This window comes from Neofelis nebulosa, chromosome 8, assembly GCF_028018385.1.
Source record: "Neofelis nebulosa isolate mNeoNeb1 chromosome 8, mNeoNeb1.pri, whole genome shotgun sequence".
NCBI classification, from domain to species: domain Eukaryota; kingdom Metazoa; phylum Chordata; class Mammalia; order Carnivora; family Felidae; genus Neofelis; species Neofelis nebulosa.
In genome coordinates, this window is record NC_080789.1 from 33,553,295 (window position 1) to 33,575,186 (window position 21,892).

General features: G+C 36.9%; 1 protein-coding gene and 1 long non-coding RNA gene across 9 annotated transcripts in view; one reads left to right on the top strand and one right to left on the bottom strand.

Moving 5' to 3' along the window:
* Nucleotides 1-3,497, bottom strand: part of LOC131519138 (uncharacterized) — an 81,297-nt gene extending 77,800 nt beyond the window's left edge. Inside the window, exon 1 of the long non-coding RNA XR_009265491.1 lies at nt 3,394-3,497. This is a non-coding gene — a long non-coding RNA (uncharacterized LOC131519138). The remainder of the gene's footprint in view (nt 1-3,393) is intronic.
* The window catches only part of MGAT4C (MGAT4 family member C), a 742,934-nt gene that overhangs the window by 514,622 nt on the left and 206,420 nt on the right, over nt 1-21,892 (top strand). For 4 of the 8 annotated variants that reach the window (XM_058741869.1, XM_058741870.1, XM_058741868.1 and 1 more), the window contains exon 1: nt 3,534-3,740. The exons of the other annotated variants lie outside the window; for them this stretch is intronic. The gene's annotated coding sequence lies outside the window, so the exon portion shown is untranslated. Of the gene's footprint in view, nt 1-3,533; nt 3,741-21,892 lie in introns of those variants that run through there. 8 annotated transcript variants of the gene reach the window in all.

Sequence of the window (21,892 nt, forward strand, 5' to 3'; positions counted from 1 at the left end):
AAACTTCATAACTTCCACTCATCATTAATTTCAGATGATTACCATCCATCATCAAGAAATACAATTTTTCTGTTCTTATGTATAATCAACTACACTGGAGTGAACACACTGATTTCCAGATGTGATATATGCTATATTTATCTGAAACTTTCTTGAGTGAATAGATGTAATTGTTTGAAACCAAAATATAAATTCTGTCTTAATTAATTACAATGAAATTTGAAATTAAATTAACGCATAGAGTAAAGATTATTATTATAAATCAGCATTAATTTAAAATATTTCTACTAGATTTTCCATCTCTGCTATTCATTCTCCTAAGAATTATATTATATTCCATTAATGTTCCTATATTGTACACAATTCAAACATTTATTCTTTCATATTTTATAAGTAAACTCCCTAAAAATTTTACTGATGCAATGAATAATCTTGATCATGTGTAATATTTAAGCAGAGAATTCTGTATTCTTAAAAAATCTTATTTGCTTATTTTAATACTACAAAATTAGGTCCCTTTACAAATGTATTCAGTTATTAATGAATCGTGAAGGATGTGGGTATTTGACACAAGGGCCCTGCACAATACCAGGAGTATTTTTATTTCCCAATCTTCATGATGTCCTATATCTATGTGGAATAGCAGCACACAAATCCAAAACACAATAAGAAGTTACAATCTGTGTTTATTAAAAGAACCAGAATATACATTTATCTTAAAATGGTATATATTTATCTGTATGCTTTCTATGTGCAACAGGATATAATCTAAATTGGCTATTTATGTATCCCTGCTATTAAATGTTTATATTATTAAAATTTTATGTGATGTATGAAATGGAGGAGCACACTTTATTTTGTAAATAATTATTTTCTCCATGAAATGTCTCCTTAGCAATTACAATGACTTAGCTTTATCATTTGTCTACCAGACATACAGTTGACATTCCCATTGTCCAAATTCATCTTTCTGATCTATCATTCAATTTTATGTCACTTTGATGGCAATGAATCTTTTTTTTACACACATTTCCATCTAAACTCCTATGTTGTTAGGCAGAAATAAATGAACAGCATCTTTCATGTTGGCCCAAAGTACATCCTGACAAATAGTCTTCTTGAATCTAGATTCTTGCACTTGACTAAGATGATTAAATTCCAAATAATACTGGGAGGGGCAATAACTGTAAGAAAAGACCACTGAGTGGCACCTGGCTGGCTCAGGAGGTAGGACATACAATTCTTGATTTTGGGGTCATGAGCTCAGGCCCCATGTTAGGTGTAGACTTTACATAAAAATAAATTAATAAGGGGTGCCTGGGTGGCTCAGTTGGTTAAGCATCCAACTTCAGCTCAGGTCAGGGTTTGTGGGTTCGAACCCTGTAATGAACTCTGTGCTGAAAGCTCAGAGCCTGGATCCCTGCTTCAGATTCTGTCTCCCTGTCTCTCTGCCCCTCCCCTGCTTGTGCTCTGTCTGTCTCTCAAAAATAAACATTTATTTTTTTAATAATAAAAATAAATAATCTACAAACATAAAATAAGAGGAAGGAGAAGAAGGACCACTGAGTGAGACACTATTATAAACCAAGTTAATTTACAACATTATTTTCTACTCGAAATTTTAAGAGTTTTGGGTAATAATATTTCTTATTTTTTAGTATTTTTTAAATTTTTTAAAACTTATTTTTGAGAGAGAGAACAAGTGGGGGAGGAGCAGAGAAAGAGGGAGGCACTGAATCCAAAGCAGGCTCCAGGCTCTGAGCTGTCATCACAGAGCCCAATGAGGGCTCCAACCCATGAACAGCAAGATCATGACCTAAGCTGAAGTCAGACGATTAACCAACTGAGCCACCCAGGCGCCCCTGGGTAATATTTCTAACTTCATTATTTTGAAGACACTAAATTCACTCCTCACTTTAAATACACAAATGCCTTTAAAATGAATATATTTTACATAACAATAACATTAATTTCCTCTTCTATTTATGTAAGACTTTTGAATTTACATAGTGTTTCATACATTGCCTCACTTAATCCCTACAACTTTTTTTTTCTTTTTTGCTGTATGTAGCATTATCATTCTTATTCTATACATGAAAGTTATTAATTTTCCAAAGTTCTCACAAATAGTAGGTGATGGAGCAAGAGTTGGAGGCTGGATCTTTGCAGCCCAAATCTAGAATTCTTGCCCCTGTATCTCACATACAAACCTGCTACTAAGATTATTCAAATGGTTAAAACAATGGTCATGAGAGTCAGAACTTGAGAGGAAATTTTGAATGTATGGTTGATGAAAGCATATTTCATAGATTTTCAACTTTTAGAACTCCGATTGAACCATACAATAAAAATAATTGTCTGTCATTGAAAATGTGAAATAGTCTTAACAACTATTCGCCCTGAATCCGTTATTCACAAAGACACGTATCAACATAAAGGCATATCAGGGCACTGTGGGTGACCTTCCTTTCCCTAAAGGTGAGGATGGATGAAAAGAATTTCTCTCACTGTCTCTCCAGGTGGTTGTACTGTTTGCATGCTGAGCTGCACAGCTTTTAAAGGGCTTGCCCTGGGATATGACTGGGCTGGATTTAGAAGGAGCCGGTCATTGAATAGCTCTGGTAATTCTTGCATCTCACAGTTATGCAGCTGACAGCTCCTTTGGTGGAGAAAGCATAGATATATTTCAAGGTGATGGTAGTTTTGTCCCTCTGGCAGCAAGCTGCTGCGACCGGCTTAGCCCATTATCCCCTTCTCCCACTGGATTTAAGCCTGGGGAGAAGTCCGGGGCTTTTGTCAGGATAGAGAGTAAGGGATGGGTAATTATTCCCTGTTCGTGCTCAAAGAGAACAGCACTATATTCTAAAGTAGGCTTCAATTACTGAAATGGGCTTGTCTACGGTTCTAGTGACTTATAAATTACCCTTTGTAAAAACCAATATTTAACATTACTATTTTGGTGATGTTACACTTTTAATGTCTCGCATTTTAAGCTTCATTATACAAAACTTTGGAGATACTGTTTAACATTCAGGGAGTAAAATGCACCTCTATTTTATTTTATTAGAAGATTTAAAAGTATAGATGGCTACTGTGAGCAAATTGATTGAAAGCTCCACTGTATAGTTGTCTACACTGTAATTTTTCTCACCTTGACTTTCTTAATCTCACAGGGTAGTTCTGTAAAATCAATGCAAAGCAATTACAAAATTTACAATTCCAGATGTTATTATTGCATTAATATTTCCCTTTAATATCCATTCTGGGAAATACCTTTCATAAATATTGCCACTTCATAAATATTTTAAAAAATAAAATTCTCACAGATCCCAATTAATTAATTATGTAAAATGGTCCTAGCATATTTGAGGGCAGTATTTTCAGTTTGCTCACCTCCAGGAGCTCAACATCACTTTCATTCCCCTTTCAGCCAAAATTATAGCCAGAGATGAGCATTTCAATTTGCAGCTGACAGTTTAGGGTTAAGATATGATTCCAGGTAACAGAAGCCAATGAGAGTACACCCAGTTGATGTTTGTGACATCATCTTCCAGTCGGAGTACATAGAACAGCTGAGGTAGCGTTCAGTTTCAGCCCCAGTGCCATTATGATGGATGTTTACATCTCTTCATTGAGAGCCAATTATCTCGCTTTTGTGTGAGGCCCAAGGATCACTCATGCTGCCAGGCTGCACAGAGCACTGTTGGATCTAGCTGAACGAATTGTTTTCCCTGTCTCTGGTAAGAGCCTCTTCTGTTTTACCTTCTCTTTCAAAATAAAGGTAGATGTGTCTAACAGAGGAAACAGTGTAAGAAACTGGTGTCAGGGTCGAACAGGATTACTATCCGGTAAGCTTTTAATCAGAACAGTGTTTAGCATTATTAAAAGGAAAGGTGGATTTAGCAAAATGAATTGAAAAAGAGCATGCTAACGTTTACCTGGCAAACTAATTTGCAGTAGAAAATGAATGGCAGGTAAATTCAGCTTTTCTTTAGAAAAGGAAAAGAACTGCTATTATAGGATCATTATTTTGAATATGTTTTTTAGAAGAGACATGTGGATATGTAAACCACTCTGCTCCATTTGTTTATACTTTGCTATTAGTAGCAAAGAGTAAGAGTGGTCAACCCCAAGTAGTATTGCTATAAATTTAAAATGAGTCAAAGTTTCTAATTGTTAAATGATAGTTCTTTGGGACAGTTTTCCAAGTTGTATCTATCCAGAAAAACAAAATTTACCAAGTGAGCCAAGTCTTTAGCTTCTGGAATGAAGTTGTACTACTTTGTATTTACATTTGCCATTTTTCATCTAAGAAAATGATGATAGCAAATACTTTTAAGGAACAGTGTGGGAATTATTTTTCTGGAGTTAAGAGATGTTAAAATCATTGATTGCATTAAGTGCTTTTGCATGTAATAGCAAAATACTGTTTTACGGATTTGTGGAATATTTAAACTCTGACAATAAAGCTTTCAATTATTCAATAATCTATTAGTAGCGATATTTACACCTGAGGATCCTTACACTATTATAGCAAAACAAATTTATGTAGAGCTGTTGACTTGCTGTAGATCTAGGAGACTGAATCTGACAGAGATCCTGAAACATTAGATACAATAAAAGCTTTTAATTGACTGGAAATGTGCATATGCTACGAAATGAAGAATTCAAAAACACTTTTAACTCCTCAAATATTGTCTGTGATCACAGTGTAAAGTAGGAGACCTTTGTCATTTTAGAGTGGAATGAAGTTATTTATCAAAGACACAGAAACGTGTAAATAGCTGGCACTTAATTTAACACATTCTTTTATTTTAATACTGTCACCATCTCTTCTAGGGTAATAAAACTTTTGACTAATGACTTATCCATCAGACTCCAGTATACTCGTGCTTTGCAGATTTATTTTTACTCTACTTTACCATAGAGTATGTCTGCCTGTGCAAGCCAGTAATTTGGATAACTCGGAATCAGGATTTGGAGGTGCTCAAGTTGTACTTCAAGACAGCAGGGATTTCTCAGCTGTGTCACACTTCTGTCTCTCCTACTAGCCCGGTCCTGTTTGGCAGTGCTTGGCATTACTGTTGCTCGAATTGTCTCTTTCAGTCAATCAGGTCTGAACAAAACTGACTTTATAGAAAATGTCAGATGTGTATTAATGGAATCAAAAGCACTGAGCCTATTGTCTCATGCAAAACAGCGTGTTATCCACCAAATCTCACAAGCTTAAATTTTTCACAGGGAGGCTTAGGTTGCGTATTCTGTGAATTTCAAAATCTAAAAGTGGGAATCCAAAAGTTTTGATAATGTGAATGTGAAAGCATAACGATTCACCACTTTGAAATGAATTTTTTCCCTTAAGTACTTTAAAGTAGAGTTGAATAACCCAAAGGTCCTGACTGTCATTTTCACAGGTGATCAATCTTGACTAGAGGAAAACAGTTGTTTCCTAATAATTAATTCTCTAAAAATCTATTTATATCATTCTGTCAGCAATGAAGAAAAATCTTACTCAGCCAATGAACAGTCTAGACATTTAGAATTGTACTTTCTGCTGAATGCTTCTCTTGGTATTACTGTCTGTAATGACAAATACACTGCTTTGGTAGTTAGAATCACTCATTTACTTGTTTTCCTCTGAATGACTTTGTACAACATGGATGTGCATGATATGATCTACCTGGTTGGTTAACGTTTTGACAGAAAGGTTTCGTTTTTTATTTTATTTTATTTTTTTTAAAGGGAGGGCATCCATGGGATCATGGCCATTTCCCATGCCACAAACTCCCTGGGAAGAACTCTTAGTATAGGAAGCCACGGGTGGAAAATGTATGATGGTGCACATATTGCTGTGTTCCTTGTCTCCTTTTTAACATATATGTCCTTTGTCCAAGTTAAGTAATCATCTTTTTGTTTCTTTTGCATTTTTCTTCTCTATATTATCTTATCCAGTTCTTTGTTTGTGGTGTACCAGGTTACATGTTAATTAAGTGACAGGTTTTGCAGGTCTTAAGAGGTGGAAACAGTGCACAGGGATAAAAGGTTTCTATTACCTTTTCTGAAGTTCTCTGCATTTCCCAGAGGCTGAAGGTGTTATATGTATTGTTTTCTTTTGAAAGTGGTTCTTCAAATTATATTATTACCTATTCCAAAGTAATATTCTTTTTTTCCTCTTATATGCCTTAATCCTCTCCTGGAAATTAGTTTATTTAAGCACCTTCATTAGCTTCTTTTAATTATTGAATACATGGATACCATTTAGTTTTCTGCTTTCTTAATTCAAGTACTTGGATATATCATGAATTCTTTGCTTGTCTTAGAAGCTCTGGACCTCCATGGCCAACTTTTTAGTTAATACAAAAAATATAGTAACCATGATGTCATCTTAACTTGGATCTGTATTAGTATGCAAATGCATGGATATTTTCATGTAGATTTTATGTACATGAACAGGTTTATATACACTTTAAAATGTTTAAAGTGTTTTCATGGACATAATATTCATTTTCAAAAATTGTTCTGTGATAAAGTAATTTATATTATGGTTCAAAGAAATAGAGACTAATAGTTTTTTTTTTTTAATATTTCTTCATTTTTGAGAGACAGAGACACAGAGCATAAGTAGGGGAGGGGGCAGAGAGAGAGGGAGACACAGAATCTGAAGCAGGCTCTAGGCTCTGAGCTATCAGCACAGAGCCCGATGTGGGACTCAAACTCATGAACAGTGAGATTATGACCTGAGCCTATGTCGGAAGCTTAACCAACTGAGCCACCCAGGTGCCTCGAGCCTAATAGTTTTTAACTTGTTGCCAAAGATTACCTCGCCAGTAAATCAGTAAATGGAAAAATCAGGACTCAGAAAAGAATTTTCAAATTTAAATGTCCCCAATCAATCAATCAATCTTCCTCCCTTCCTTCCTCCAGCCTTCCAAATATCTGACTATTTATGTGGCTTGTGTGTTGCTGTAGTTGTTGTTATTGTTGTTGTTGTTGTTGTTTTTGGCTACTCTGTGCCAAGCAGTCATCTAGGTGCTTGGGATTTATTTATAACTGAGCTATATAAAAGTCCTCGTTTTTTTTTTTTCATGTTATATTATTTTTTAAGTCTGTCAGACTCATCTTTAAATTTACTAAAAATATTTAATGTATTTCAAGGTATGGCAGATATAACAACTTACTAGTAAACAAGAAACATGAGTTGTAAATGATGGATTTATTTGCATTTCTTGCGTTTCCATGTATCTTTAAGTTCTCAGGTATATTCTAACATAAAATGAACTCGTAAATACTTCACACTTGGGCATTACAGAAATTTCTATCAATTATTTTATAACTCATACTTGACTTGGAATGTGATCTCTGCAACTTTACAAAAATAAAATGACTACCTTGCAATGGATTACAAAAATCATTTGGGACAAAGTTACCTTGTATCTGTAGTTTACATTCAGGCAATATAGCTTTATATTTATCCTCTATTTTATAATAAAGTCCTTGATTATCGTAATACATTGAGTACACAGTTCTTTGGTTTTAGATAGGGTTTAGATAAGAGTATAAGTAGGAGAGTGAGAAATGGATGAATTTTATTTTCTTTTAATTAAAAAATAACAGTATTTTCCAAATGACAGCAGTTTGTGTTTGAATAAAGCAAACAAGATAACCTGAAGTTTAACATCATTTTTTTCAGTAGTTTGGAATACATTAATAGTGGTTCCCAGGATAGTTGAACTAAAAGTGATATTTACTACCCATTGAATTTATTTGCAGATGCCCAGTGATTTAAAAGAAAAAAAAAAAAAAAGGCCTGAAATCGAGCCTCCTCAGAGAAAATCAATCTGTACATAGAACCTATCAGTTGAAGATAAACCATTTTCAGATGGTATCATTTAATAGCCACTGAGGAGTCTATCTAATGACATACATATAAATCGTGAAACAATTCAAAATTGCCTACACACACCTGATTTACCACAAAATATTTTACTTTTGTAATATTGCATAATAATAAAGTTATATCCCTGGACTTAGTCCCTTTACTAATGTGCAGTGTGCAATGTGCACATTGAAATGTGCAAAATGAAAGTGCAAAATTAGAATGCAATAATTAAGAGTATGAATTAGCAATATGTCAAGGGATATTAAACTGTGAATGTTTTACCAACAAGTGTTACAAGGTACCAGGTCTTGAATTTAACTAATTCTACCTAACAATATTCCAGAATTAATTTTGTAATGTTTATGATAAATTATGATTTGACGTAAGACTGCATTTTTTAAATACAAAATTCTACCAAAAGCAGAAGATTGGTTGTTTGTTCTGAGATACTGATTTCACAGCGAGGAACAGAGCATGGTATAAAGATAACTTGGTCAAAGTCTCCATTCAGAAGTGACTCTCTACCAATATGCCATGACCTGCTGTAAAACTCTCAGAGGTGTACCATAGCATTTGAATCAATGTGAAAAATATAGTTTTGCTAAAACAGAGAATGCATATTGGTACCGCGAACTCAGATGAAATACTGAGCTGGGTGAAATTTATAATGTGGGGTGAAGCATGATACAATCTGCTGTCATTGGTAGGCTGGTGAGTTCCAACAACTTTTCTCAATTTAAATGTGTCAGACAATGATTTGGGGCGCCTGGGTGGCTCAGTCAGTTAAGCGGCCGACTTCGGCTCAGGTCATGATCTCGCGGTCTGTGAGTTTGAGCCCTGCGTCGGGCTCTGTCCTGACAGCTCAGAGCCTGGAGCCTGTTTCGGATTCTGTGTCTCCCTCTCTCTGACCCTCCCCTGTTCATGCTCTCTCTCTGTCTCAAAAATAAATAAACATTAAAAAAATTATAAATGTGTAAGACAATGATCAGATGAACAAACACTTCTACTCAGTAGAGCAATAAATATCATAAGCCTTCAAAGACACTCTTTTGTTAGATTCTGTATTTACCTGCACTATGGTAAGAATATGGTTTCTGGGACCAGACTACCCGAGTACAATTTCTTGCCCCATCCTTTTCAGGCCTTAATTTCTTCATTTAAAAACTGAGAGAAAGAAAAGTAGCCCCCTCATAAGATTTTTGTGAGAATTTCATGAGCTAATCTTTTAAGTAATGAGGTCAGCGTCTGTCATAGGGTTTGTGCTCAATCACTGTTGTCTTCTTTTAGTACTCTCATTGACACTTGCTTAGTATTTTATGCATGTGTGTGTTTTAATTGACTCGGGAGTTTCATTGAATCCAACATTTACAAACACAAAACCTTTGGGACATAGTCATATTAATTACTCTTTAAAACTTGACACTGACTTCAGGAGATTTTAGTACTAGATATAGCCTTATCACTTACTGCATGTAAGATGTCTGATATGTCATGGAAATCACAGTTTTAACATGAAAAATGAATTAAATTTAAAATGAATTAAACCACTTTTAAGAGCTTTTTCCAGCTTTAAAATTATATGATATAGGATATCATATATATAAATATACATGTATATTTACAATACATATATACACAAATATGTGCATAATCCAAATGAAAAGTTCAATAACTTTACTTTTGCATTTTATCCTAGTTTACTCTGTCATTACCTTTTATTCCATTAGTTTTCATGAGTTGATGGGACTTTGAAACTTGTAGTTATAAAAGGTTTTATTTGTTCTCATGTATGTAGAGATCAGCACTCTCATGCTTTCCAGTAGTTCATTGTCTCACATGGGTGATGATGTGGTGATATAATTAGGCTAAAGTCCTTCTCTAGCTCGTGCTGTTCTCTGGCCCTAACATCCTCTGAAAGGTAAATTAAGAGTGTTTTGATTTTAAAATCTGTATGTGTGTGTCTGTGTGGTTTGTTTTGTTTTGTTTTGTTTTGATGGAGCATCTACCAAGTGTCCAAGAGAGATCCAAGAAGAAAGGATAAATTATTCTCTTCTCCACAGTTTATAATCTTGTAGAATCAAGGTGCTAATGTATGTGAAAAACCTAAAAGAACAATCATTTTACTATTTTTTTTCACTTCTAAATGGACTGCCTCATTCCACAAATTACTTAGAGCATGGGCACATAGTTATTAAGCATTAAGACATGCCAACAATGAACACAAGCACCAATGCTAGTCTTAAAGGGCTCATGGTCTAGAGGCCAACACAAACTTGAACATAAATAATTAGAACACATTGTGATAAGTTTTATATTAGCAGTAGCACAGAGTCCTGAGGTTAACACGGACAAGGAATGACTTATTTTACCTGTAAAAATCAGAAAAGTTATCCAAAAGAAGCTGTCATTTGTCTGAGTTTTTAAAAATGAGTAGGGAATTTCCCAGGTCTAGAATAGTAGAGGATATTTTAGGCAGAGGTGCCTCCAAGAAATATAAAGCCAAAATGGGAGGAGAAAGCATAGTGTGTTTATGTAAGGACCAATGTTTAGTATGACTGGAGGCAGGGATGAAGGGGGACTAAAAATGAGCACCAAAGTATCAGTACAGATGCTGTAAAAATAACCTGTAGGGACAACCTGGTCGTAACTGCATAACTGTAAGCCTTGGCTGGTTAAATTGAGTGTTTTCTAAATTTAAATGCTGTGGAAGATGTGCGATAAGATACATCATTGTGATTTTGAGTAAATGTGAAATGCTTTTTGAAAGAAAAAGTAAACAAAATTACCAAAGACTATTTAAGGCCGTTTGACCCATCAAAGAAGGAAGAAGGCCAGGAAAATTCACTTCATTAAATTTCAAATAGCGTTATTAAATTTCCCATTCTATTCATTTATTTTAAATGATGGGTAATATCCAATGGGGTGACTAATTACTCAGGAATACAGAGGAGGGTCACACATGACAGAATTGAACAGAATATCAGGGTTTGGGAAAGAGTCCTTGAGTCAGTAATCATTCACTTTTGATGATCCTGACCAGACTTCATCTAAGGAATAGGAACTATATATTCCCGAGTGACCCAATGTTTCAGTGTTGGGCTAGGGTCAGCAGGAAGATCTAGAAGATTGAACTCCTTTCTTATAAGATGACTCAATTCATTATGGTCATTTTCTTTAATCGTTTGAACCACATTACATGGAAGCTATTTATTTAAAAATTATTTTAAAAGAAAAACAAAGCATCATTCCATTCCCTTCTTGCTGTGATTTAGGTGGCATATGATTTATGAAAAACACAAAATAGTTATGGGGAGAAGAGGGAAAGAAAGAGGTATTGAGCATTAGAAAAAAGCATACACTAGTTTCACAATTGCCCCATAAGACCGTCCCAAAAACTGTTAATCTAAGTTTATTCATGTATACAATAATGGTGAGTCTCCAATCTGGAGAAAGAGATGGCATCCAAGAGAAGCATAATCCGTTAGGCTTTATCTACAGCCTCCCACATCTACAATACTATAGGAACTCTGGTAGGTGGTGGAGATAACAGAGATAAGTGTGGTGTTGATGTTCAATCTGGAATACAGGTGCCATGGTGAGACACAAGACACAATACTATAAGTCACCCCAGGAAAGGTAAGACAGGTGTCTGCCTGCTTCTGGGAGAACTCCTTCCAGCTTGCTTGGATCTTCAATGTTAACTCTCAGAGCAATAGCTCGTAATGAAATGCAAGTTATAACTTTAGATTAACAAGGAGGAATGGTGTTGAAGGTAAAAAAAAAAAATAGACAGGAACTATGAGGCATTAAAGAGGTGAAGATCCAAGAAAGTAAACATTTTAGAGAAAGTAGGCAGAAAAAAAAAGTATAATAAAAACCCATTAGCATACAAGATTGCTATAGTTAATGATAGAGTATGAAAAATAACTATAGGGAATATTGTATTCCCTTGAAGTCAAGGATTCTGCCTAATTCATACCCATTCAAAGAAAAGCATTCAGCAGATGTTTGTTAAATGAATGCCGGAGGGAAAGAAGGAATCATAGACGCTGCTTTTCTTCCTCCTTCTATACTTTGGATATGCTATGTTTGAGATGCCCATTAAGAAACAAAGAAGATACACTTGGTAGCTATTGGATATATAAGACTGGAGTTGAGATATTTAGTAGCCATCTTCAAATTGTTGCCATTCAAAAGCAATATGACTAAAGGACATCGACTGAAGAAGGAGCTTTAGGAAATTCTATTTAGAGGTTGTGAAGAGAAAGCTGAACTAAAAAAAGGACATTCAGAATGAGACGCCTTTGATTCAGAAAATTAAATCTATACTATTAGACCTGCCTCCTGACTTCAGATAAGGAAGGCAAAAGATGGTCCTAAGGGTGGGAAATCCATATAAATCTGTATGTGGGAAGAATACATTCCTTTTTCTACTTTCCCCATAACCTCTTTTCTTTCTCTTTTCACCTAAAACTCTTCAATATCTTTCTATTACTTGTAGGGTAATGACAATATTAATACAGTTTATAAAGGCCAACATCTTTGTTCTGTATATTTCACCATTATATGACTTATTTTCATCTCTCTTACAATCTTCTCTGTCCCATTCTTAAGACTTACTCATGCCATTCCTTCTGGTTAGTGGGTTCCTCTGAACCTCCTTCACACACTTACCTCCTACTCATCATCATTCAAATCTCAGTTAAAGAAGGGCATCCTTGCAGAGGTTCTCCTTCACCTCCTTGACCAGGTCAAATCTTCCTATTACAGGCTCTTAAAACAATATTTAACACTTGTAAGAGTTACAGTTGGAGGATTTCTTGGTTGATTAAATGATTAGTTCCATTCCTCCTCGCTAGACCTTAATCTTCACGAAAGTAGTTACAGAGTCTGTTTTGAATCACTAGTGAATCTCCAGCATCAAGAATAATGTCTAGAGTAAGGAGAGCAGCTCAGTAAATGGTGTAGGCAAACAGAAGCTGGGAAAAAATGTATTAGCATCAGGGCAAATCAAAAGCACATGATTTCTAGTGAATCTTTTTTTTTTGAAGTTTATTCTATTTATTTTGAGAGAGAGAGAGAGAGAAAGAGCATGAGTGGGGGAGAGCAGAGAGGGAGAATCCCAAGCAGGCTCCACACTGACAGCACAGAGCTCCATGCAGGGCATCAGCTCACAAACCATGAGATCTTGACCTGAGCTGAAATAAAGAGTCAGATGCTTCACCAACTGAGCCACCCAGGTGTCCTGATGCTAGTGACTGTTACAGAATGAAAAACTGACTGGGCTTTCTGAGAGTATTAAAATACTTGTCTGTTTCTGCAGCCTCCTTGTTACTAATATATGGGTGACTCCATAGCTAATTATAATACGTTAAGTAGATAACAAAATTATAGATTGTGCACTTTTGAGATATGTGCCAAACTACAAAAATACTATCAATATTTACTTGTAAATTTTGGTATAAATATAGCATACAGATAGTTGGAACATACAGAGTATTGAAGGATACAAAGAGGTGTAGACTTTGTAAAAGGTATAGAAACCAAGTGACCATATGTAAAACTTGTACCAGGTATAACTGATGTTACTGAAACTGGAAAGAATGTAATTGAGAATGTGGTGGTCAACCATATGAAAGGCAGCAGAAAGGCTCAAAATATAGGAACAAAGAAAACTGAACTTTAAATTGAAGGGAAGGTCACTGGTGGCCTTAAAGAAAGTAGTTTGAGATGCTAGACAGCGAGGAGTCCAGCAGGAAATTGATTTTTAGGAATTGAAACCATGTTCAAGCAATTTAGAACTGAAAAGGAATAAAGACCTTCTGGATATAACTGTCAAACAATAACTCCTTCATAACTGGAAAAACTTTTCTTGATGGATGGATGGATGAAATATTAGGTAACATTTACCCTTTTAAATTGGTTTTCATAACTTGTAGCAAACACATTTATAATAAATAGCTGGATACTAAATATCTAGTTATTATGTTTAAGACATCATGGGTTTTTTTTTTGTTTTGTCTTGTTTTTTTTGTTGTTGTTGTTGTTTTTTTTTTAAAAGAGTGATATAGCCAAAAATGTAGAAAATTGTGGTGTTATTTACTCAGGAGTTAATTTATTCTCATAAAAATGATTCTGTTTCAATGGAAGCCGTTTATAAGCATCTTTATAGACAATAAGCAGCTCTTGCTTTGCAAGCAAAGAAACAAATAAACCTTCCAACATTAAGACTTGGGCCCTCCAGAAAGCCACAAAACAATCTAAAGAAGCAGTGTTGTGCCAGGAAATATTCATGGCCTGCTAAATAGAAAAGCTCTCTTACCTGAAGACATTGGAAAAATTAACTGAAACCCCAAAAGAGAAAGATATCCAGTGGATATGGATTAAAAATCTGTATGATTCAAGAGAATACTATCCTAAAATATACAAATATGAATACAAAATATGTGTATATACATTACATATCATTACCTATATAAATATAGAGGAAACATCTGTTTTGAAAGTTGGCTATACATTGAACTACATATTCTGGTAGCTTACCAGAGCTACCATGATTCTACAATGATTATAGAATTCTTCTTAAGACATTTCTGATCCACATAGGAAAAAAAGAACACTTTGATTAATTTATTTGTTCTTGTTGTTGTTAGGAAGGGCAAGACATCTTTAAATATTCTTGTCAGGAGAGAAATGATATTCCTGTTTCCAAAATAGTATGAGAAAAAAAAAAGCAACAGACTTTGCCTGCTAAGTCTAGCAGCTAACACAGAAGGAGTGTGATGTACCATGGATTCAGAGAAAAGTGAGGTCAAAGGGGATTAGAAATCAGAAAAGCTGGCCACTGCACTATGCCTAGGGAATACCATGGCTGCCTCCATGTGATGCTCAGTTAGCAAGATTTTATACTGAGGCTCTACTGAAGATGGCTGGACCTGCAAAACAAGCACAGGCACAGGGACCCAAAAGCAATCCAAGGACGCTCCTGAAACCAAAATATGAGGAGGTCCAAAAAAGATGGCAAAGCATATCTGAGGTCTGAGAAGAGGGATCTAGGCAAGCAGACTGGATTCAGAGAAAAGATTCTAGTTTTCAAAAAGTCCAAGGAGGCAGAGCCTCAAGTGGGGAAATCTGCCTTGCTAACAGGGGACCTGGCAAACTGGGCTCCCCTTAGCAAGACCTCAAGCAATAGACAGAGATTCGAGGTCAGAGAAGTACCAGAATCTGGGGTGGATTTGGACCTATAGGTTGGGTTCATAGCTCTATTGATGAAGAATCAAGGCCTGACCTGAAGCTCACTATTTGGTTTAGTCATCTGATTGTAGGCTAGGGTATGAGAGGAGGGGCTAGGAGAGTGGGCTCTGAAGCCAGCTAGCTGCATATGAATTTCTGGCTTTCTCACTTACCAGTGGTATGGGCATGGGCAAAGCACTTCACCTGTCCACGTCTCAGTTGCCTCACCTGAGGGATGCTGTGAGGATCAAACAAGTTGATTTATGGCATCCATTTGACATGACACTGGCACCCAGTACATGCTGGATAACTGCTGTACCTTAGTACCATGACTAACAGGCAAACGCCATGCTTCGGTACCACTGCTCCTCAAACTCATCTCTGAGAGTAGATACATGTTCCCTTTGCCTGGAGCATCTGCAGTGTCCAACCTTTTCATTCTGTATGTCTCAGTGCAGATATCATCACTGGTGGGGTATGGGGGCTCCTTCCTAGAACATCATGGCATGGGTGAGGTGTCCCTCTTTTGTGCTCAAATGGCTCCTGCACATTCCTTATTTTCCTTGTTTTAATTGCCATTTCTTTGTATCTCCCATTAGACCCTCAGCTCCATATGTTTGGGGATTTCATGCATTTTACCTACTGCTATATCAGCAGTGCTGGCATAAAATAGAAACTCATTAAATATTGATTAAATGAATATATGGTGAGAGGCCCCAGACTTAGATCCCTTTGGAGAGCCATAATCTGAAAGGATTTCTCTGTTACAGCTTAATTTGAGAACTGGTAATTGGAGAGCCAGAATTAGAGGATCTGAGGTCCCTTTCAGAAAGTGGCAGTGAGAGGCACCTGGGTGGCTCAGTCAGCTAAGCACCTGACTCTTTATTTAGGCTCAGGTTATGGATTTATGCTCAGGTCATGATCTCACAATTCATGGGCTTGAGCCCTACATCAGGCTCCTTGCTGACAGTGCAGAGCCAGCTTGGGATTCTCTCTCTGCCCCTCCCTACCTCCTGCACATGTGCTCTTTCTCTCCCCTAAATAAATAAGTAAATAAATAAACCTTAAAAAAAAAGTGAGAGTGAAAGTCACTCTTCTGTTAATCCCTGTCTGCCTCCTGCCACAATGCTGTTAGTGTCATTGGGGGTATCTCATGTAGATCCCGAGCTGCTGTGGCAGTCACCATCATTCCCAACCTAGTTGATGTAAGCTAGCCTGGAGTCTAGACCACTGAACAACCTCCCAGCACCATCAAACTGGAAGTATAGTACATGTGCTTCTGCCTGTTCTCAAATAGGCATGCCTTATGCAAGACATTGCTCTTCTGAGTATTCAGAAATTCTTCCCAGCAATTGCACTACTAGATATTTATCCAAGGGATATGGGTGTGCTGTTTTGAAGGGGCACATGCACCCCAATGTTTATAGCAGCATTATCAACAATAGCCAAAGGATGGAAAGAGCCCAAATGTCCATTGATGGATGAATGGATAAAGATGTGGTATACACACACACACACACACACACACACACACACACACACAATGGAGTATTACTTGGCAATCAAAAAGAATGAAATCTTGCCATTTGCAACTACATGGATGGGACTAGAGGGTATTATGCTAAGCGAAATTAGTCAGAGAAAGACAGATATCATATGACTTCATTCATATGAAGACTTTAAGACACAGAACAGATGAACACAGGGAAGGGAAGCAAAAATAATATAAAAACAAGAAGGGCGACAAAATGTAAGAGACTGTTAAATGTGGAGAACAAACAGATGGTTACTGGAGGGGTTGTGGGAGGGGCGACGGGCTAAATGGGTAAGGGGCACTAAGGAATCTACTCCTGAAATCATTGGTGCACCATGTGCTAACTTGGATATAAATAAAAAAATAATAATTAATTAAGTTTTCTTTGGAATAAAAAATGATGAACAAACTCCACCAGTGGTGCTACGTGTTGAAACCAGGTTGAGAGCTTAAAGACTGCTAGAGCCTGAAATCGAGACTTAGAAGTCAGAGGGGCTATGCTAGACTATGGTGCCTCTTTTCTTCTCCTGGGAAATTCTCACTGCATGGGGCATGTAGTAGTCTTCTGTTGCTGTGTGAATTACCACAAATGTAAATGCCTAAAACAATAGACATTATCTCACAGTCTCCAATAGGTCAGTGATACAGACACAGCTTAGATAGATCTTCTGCTCAGAGTTTCAAGAGGTTGCAATAAAGGTGTTTATCAAGCCATGTCCCTTTCTGGAGTTCTCTTTCAGGCCTGAGTGATGGTTGGCAGAATTCTGTTCCTTGTGACTGTGAAACTGAGGTCCCTATTTTCTTCCTGGCCATCAGCTGGAGGCTCCTCTAAGTCCCTACAGGTCGTCTCAGTTCCTTGCCGGGAGGCTCTCCTCACAGAGCAGCTTACTCCTTAAACCAGAAGAGTCTCTTGAGTGTGCTAAGGTGGAGTCTTATATAACAGTATAACCACGGGAGTAATATCCCATCACTTTTGCTATATTCTACTGGCTACACATAAGTCACAGGTTCTACCCATACTCAAGGGGAAAGAATTATGCAAGGACGTGACTCATTAGGGACTACCTTAAGTTGTGTGTACCATAGGTTGCACATCTGGATTCCTTTAGCAGCTGGAATGAGTACCCCTCCCTCTGCATTTCTGACAGCTCTGAGGCACCAGCAGAACCCATAAGGAGCTGGAAGGTGTGTGCATGTGTGGAGGTGGTGACTCGGCGGGGGGGCGGGGGGTGTGATTACTGTCTTTCAGAAGCCATTACTGGGGGACTTTGTACAGATGGGGTTGGAAGCATAGCTAATCTTTCACGAGTCCCCATGTCCCCACTTTTCCTCTTCTTTTAGCCTTTCAATAACCTCAAAAGACTCCAATATTTATTCTAAAGTACTTTCCCAGACAAACCAAATCAGTAAATGTTCTGGAAACTCCTAGCCCTGTATCACATAACCTGATATCCAGAAACTGTAGGATTAAAAAAAGAAGTCAGTACATGTGGAATGTGCATTAGGAGAAATAGTGAAAAAAATACTATTGTAAGGTTCCATGCCTATCCACATGGGAACAAAGTATCAAAACGGGGCACTCTGAGAGGACTATTGAGGCTTCACTGAGTCTTTTAAACAAGAGAAATGAGGCTGTTACACAAGAGAGACTGAACCTGAAACAGCATCAGCAGGTGGCAAAAAACAACTTTCTGGCTGGTGAGCTGAAAGGCAGTGCTGTGTTTCTTTGCATTTCTCCTGAAGGTTTCTGCAACTGGAAAGTTTTTATCGCATGCTCTCTGGAGCTGGACTGGATGGGTGCAGTTACGACCACCATGCCCTGATCGCTTCTGAAAGGGAAAGCTGCCCTACTTAAGAGTGAGACCCTGGAGAAAACTCAAATTTCACTCAGTGGCCCTTAAATGTTCTTCCTGAGGTCTTAGGAAACTGTGTATGAGGCCCAGCCAAAGGGAGACACTAGGGCAATTTGATGGGAGAGTAAAAAGAATGAGGTAGGCAGTGGAGCAGGGATAACCTCTGAGACACATGACTGTGACGCTGTAGTCGGTCACATGGATGGCTTCTCCATTTCCTCCCCTCCCTCAGTCTGTGAGGGATGATGTGAGGACAGGGCTGGCCAAGCAGATTCAGGTGAGGCTCAGGAAGATGGGTTTTGGTGTGACCAAACCAAATAACTGCTCAGACCGAAGCAAAGGGCTTGTCAGCACTGTCAGGTGAAGCTGACATGTGGTTAACCACGTGCAGTTACAGCTGAGGGAGCCTTACTTGGTGGCATTTGGGTGACTGTTTATACAGTGCTTTCCCACATCTAGTAGTCAAGCACATCTAGGTTCTGGGGACAGCCTGGATCAACTGCCACTGAAACACTCACACTGATTCCAACCGCCTTTTCCTTGTGAGCCACTCTGGGGAAAATGTGAGGACCAAAAAAATAATCACAGTAATGAATTATAAGCCAGTGAACAAAATAACCATTCACAAGTCCGTGTCATTAATACGTAGAGAAATAAATGGGGGAGAAGTTATGGTCCCTTTTTGCATGAGAGTGTAGAGAACCAACTAGGAGATAGAGAGACAGACTGGGAGTTGGCAAATAGTCACTTTGTTTGCATAATAGTAAAGATCAGATCAAACAAGAATCACTCATAGATGCTAATCGGAGGGGTAGATTTTAAATGTGGAGCCAGATATTTGCATGGTTGTAATGTGACTCCCTCAGAGACTGCCTCTTAGTTGCAGGGGAAAACAAAAATAATTATAACAGTAGAAAATCAGCAACACCTTGACTGTTATTTTAATTTTTAAAATCAACAATACCAATGAGAGACAGATGGATATGATGTGCCCTCAGATTTGATTCACGGAGAACAGACTCTCTTGTGTATTATTTCTGCAGGAATGCATAATCTAAAACTAATCAGAAAATATTAGACAATTCTAAAATGAGGAATATTCCATTAAAAAGAGGGCAAGGAAAATTGTGTTCTTCAAAAATTATCAGTGGCATGGAAAAACAAAGAAAGGCTCTGATATGGTCTGATACTGGGAGAGATAAAAATGCTCTAAAGAATATTTTTGGTCAATAGACGAAGTTGGAATATGGACATGTGTTATTTTGAAGTATTATGCCAATATTAAATTTACTGAAGTTTAGAATGTTACTGTGGCTATAGAAGAGAATATCATTCTTAGAAATGAAAAATAAAAATATTTAGGAGTAAAAAGTCATGATGTGTGCATCTTCCTTCAAATAATGATAGAGAGAGGGAAAATGAGGGAGAGACAGAAAGAGAAAGGGAGAGAAATTAAACAGATGATAAATAGGGCAAAGTGTTAGTAATAGCTAAATATAGGTTAAGAATGTATGACTGTTCTTTATACTATTTTTATTCTTGCTACTTTTGTGTAAATTTGAAGTTACTTTCAAATGAAAAGTTTACAGAAAAATTATCGAGTACATATTGTTAAGTTTTAAAATAAGTAGTACAGTATATTTATTTTGCTCTCCCACTTGTTCAAAAAAGAATACAAACACTAAGACACACACTCATTAATATGCATGAAAGTGACTGGAAAGTTACATGTAACAAGAAAATGTTATTGGCATTTGCCTCTGGGTCAGCAACTATATATCTGGATGGGAGAGAGACCTACTTTTCAACATATAATCCTTTTGCAGGGTTTGAATTAAAAAAAAAGTGGGGTGCCTGACTGGCTTAACTGGTAGAGCATATGAGTCCTGATCTCAGGGTCATGAGTTTAAACCCCATGTTGAGCATGGAGCCTATTTAAAAAAAAAAAGAAAAGAAAAAAACAAAAACAAAAAGCCCTCACATGCACTTTTAAAATGGAAAAAAAAAAAAAAAAAAGATTGTTTGATTTAATTCAGCCCTAATACATAATTGGTTTCTGTACAATGGTCTAGGATCTAGAAATAAAATGAAAAGTTGTATTTTGAATCACATGCCTTAGAATAGCTCATGTTCTACCTGGAGAGAGAGGGATAAGATCTTTTAATCAATGAAGAAAGGTAAGAGAACTAAGATGTTATTATTAAAATGATAAAAGGGGGAAAATGTGAAACTTTGGTAGTACATCTGAATCTCCCACAGATGTAACTGCACCTCAACTGAAGCCTTTCTACCTTATTTTTCTCACTATTTAAGAGGTTGAGTAATATTTTCCCACTACTTTCCAACATAAGGACATTCTAAGAATTAACAAGATCATTTAAAAATGTTTTAAAATTAATTAATTTATTCTTATTTATTCTTGAGAGAGAGAGAGAGAGCACATGAGCGCTTGAGTAGGGGAGGGGCAGAGAGAGAGGGAGAGAGAGAATCCCAAGCAGCCTCCTCACTGACAGTGCTGGAACATGGGGCTTGTACCCACGAGCCATGAGATCATGACCTGAGCTGAAACCAGGAGATGGATGCTGAGCCACCCAGGCGCCCCAAGGATTGAGATCATTTTTACGGAGATTCCTGAACTTCATTTGGAGAGAATAGAAAATTAGTACAAACATATAATATTAATTGTCCTTTGTAAAACATGTTTCTTTGAAACACGGTCAAGTGCTGTAGGACCAGGAAAGAAGGAAAGGAGGAAGGGAGGGAGGGAAGGAAGGAGGGAGGGACAGAGGGAGGGAGGAAGAAATAGAAAGGAAAAAAGGATAAGCTTTCTTACATTCTTAAGATTTTTACCAGCTCTCTGAAATTTCTGTGTAATTTGGCCTTTTACAGCAAATGTAGTCATGTTCTCTCCTCCACAGGCTTCCATTAAGACAAATTTTCATGTTATCAAAGCCAGATTTATTGAGACATCCAGAAGGGGATAACTTTGGGACAATTACCTTGCAGTTATTCCACTGAGATCGAATCAAAGTTTTCTATGTTCTCTGACAACTCTTTTGGAACATGTCCAGTTTTAATAATGCAATTGCTGTAGAACATTTCCTAAAGGAAAAAGACAAGAACATCAGCAGAATACCACTATATAAAAACAAAGTTAAAAATTGTGTGCAGAAAGGAAGTTCAGGGTCAAACTATAAGATTTCAAAAGCAATAAATTCTAGGTTTGAAGTTGAAACATGAGTCTTAGAGTTTCCCATGGCATCATATATTACTGTTTGTACTGAACATTTTTTAAATGTTATTCTATAGCCTCAGAATCTCAGAATACCAGGTCTGCCAGAAAGAAACAGTTTAGATTTTTAAAATTAACACTATGTTTGCATAACACTTTAT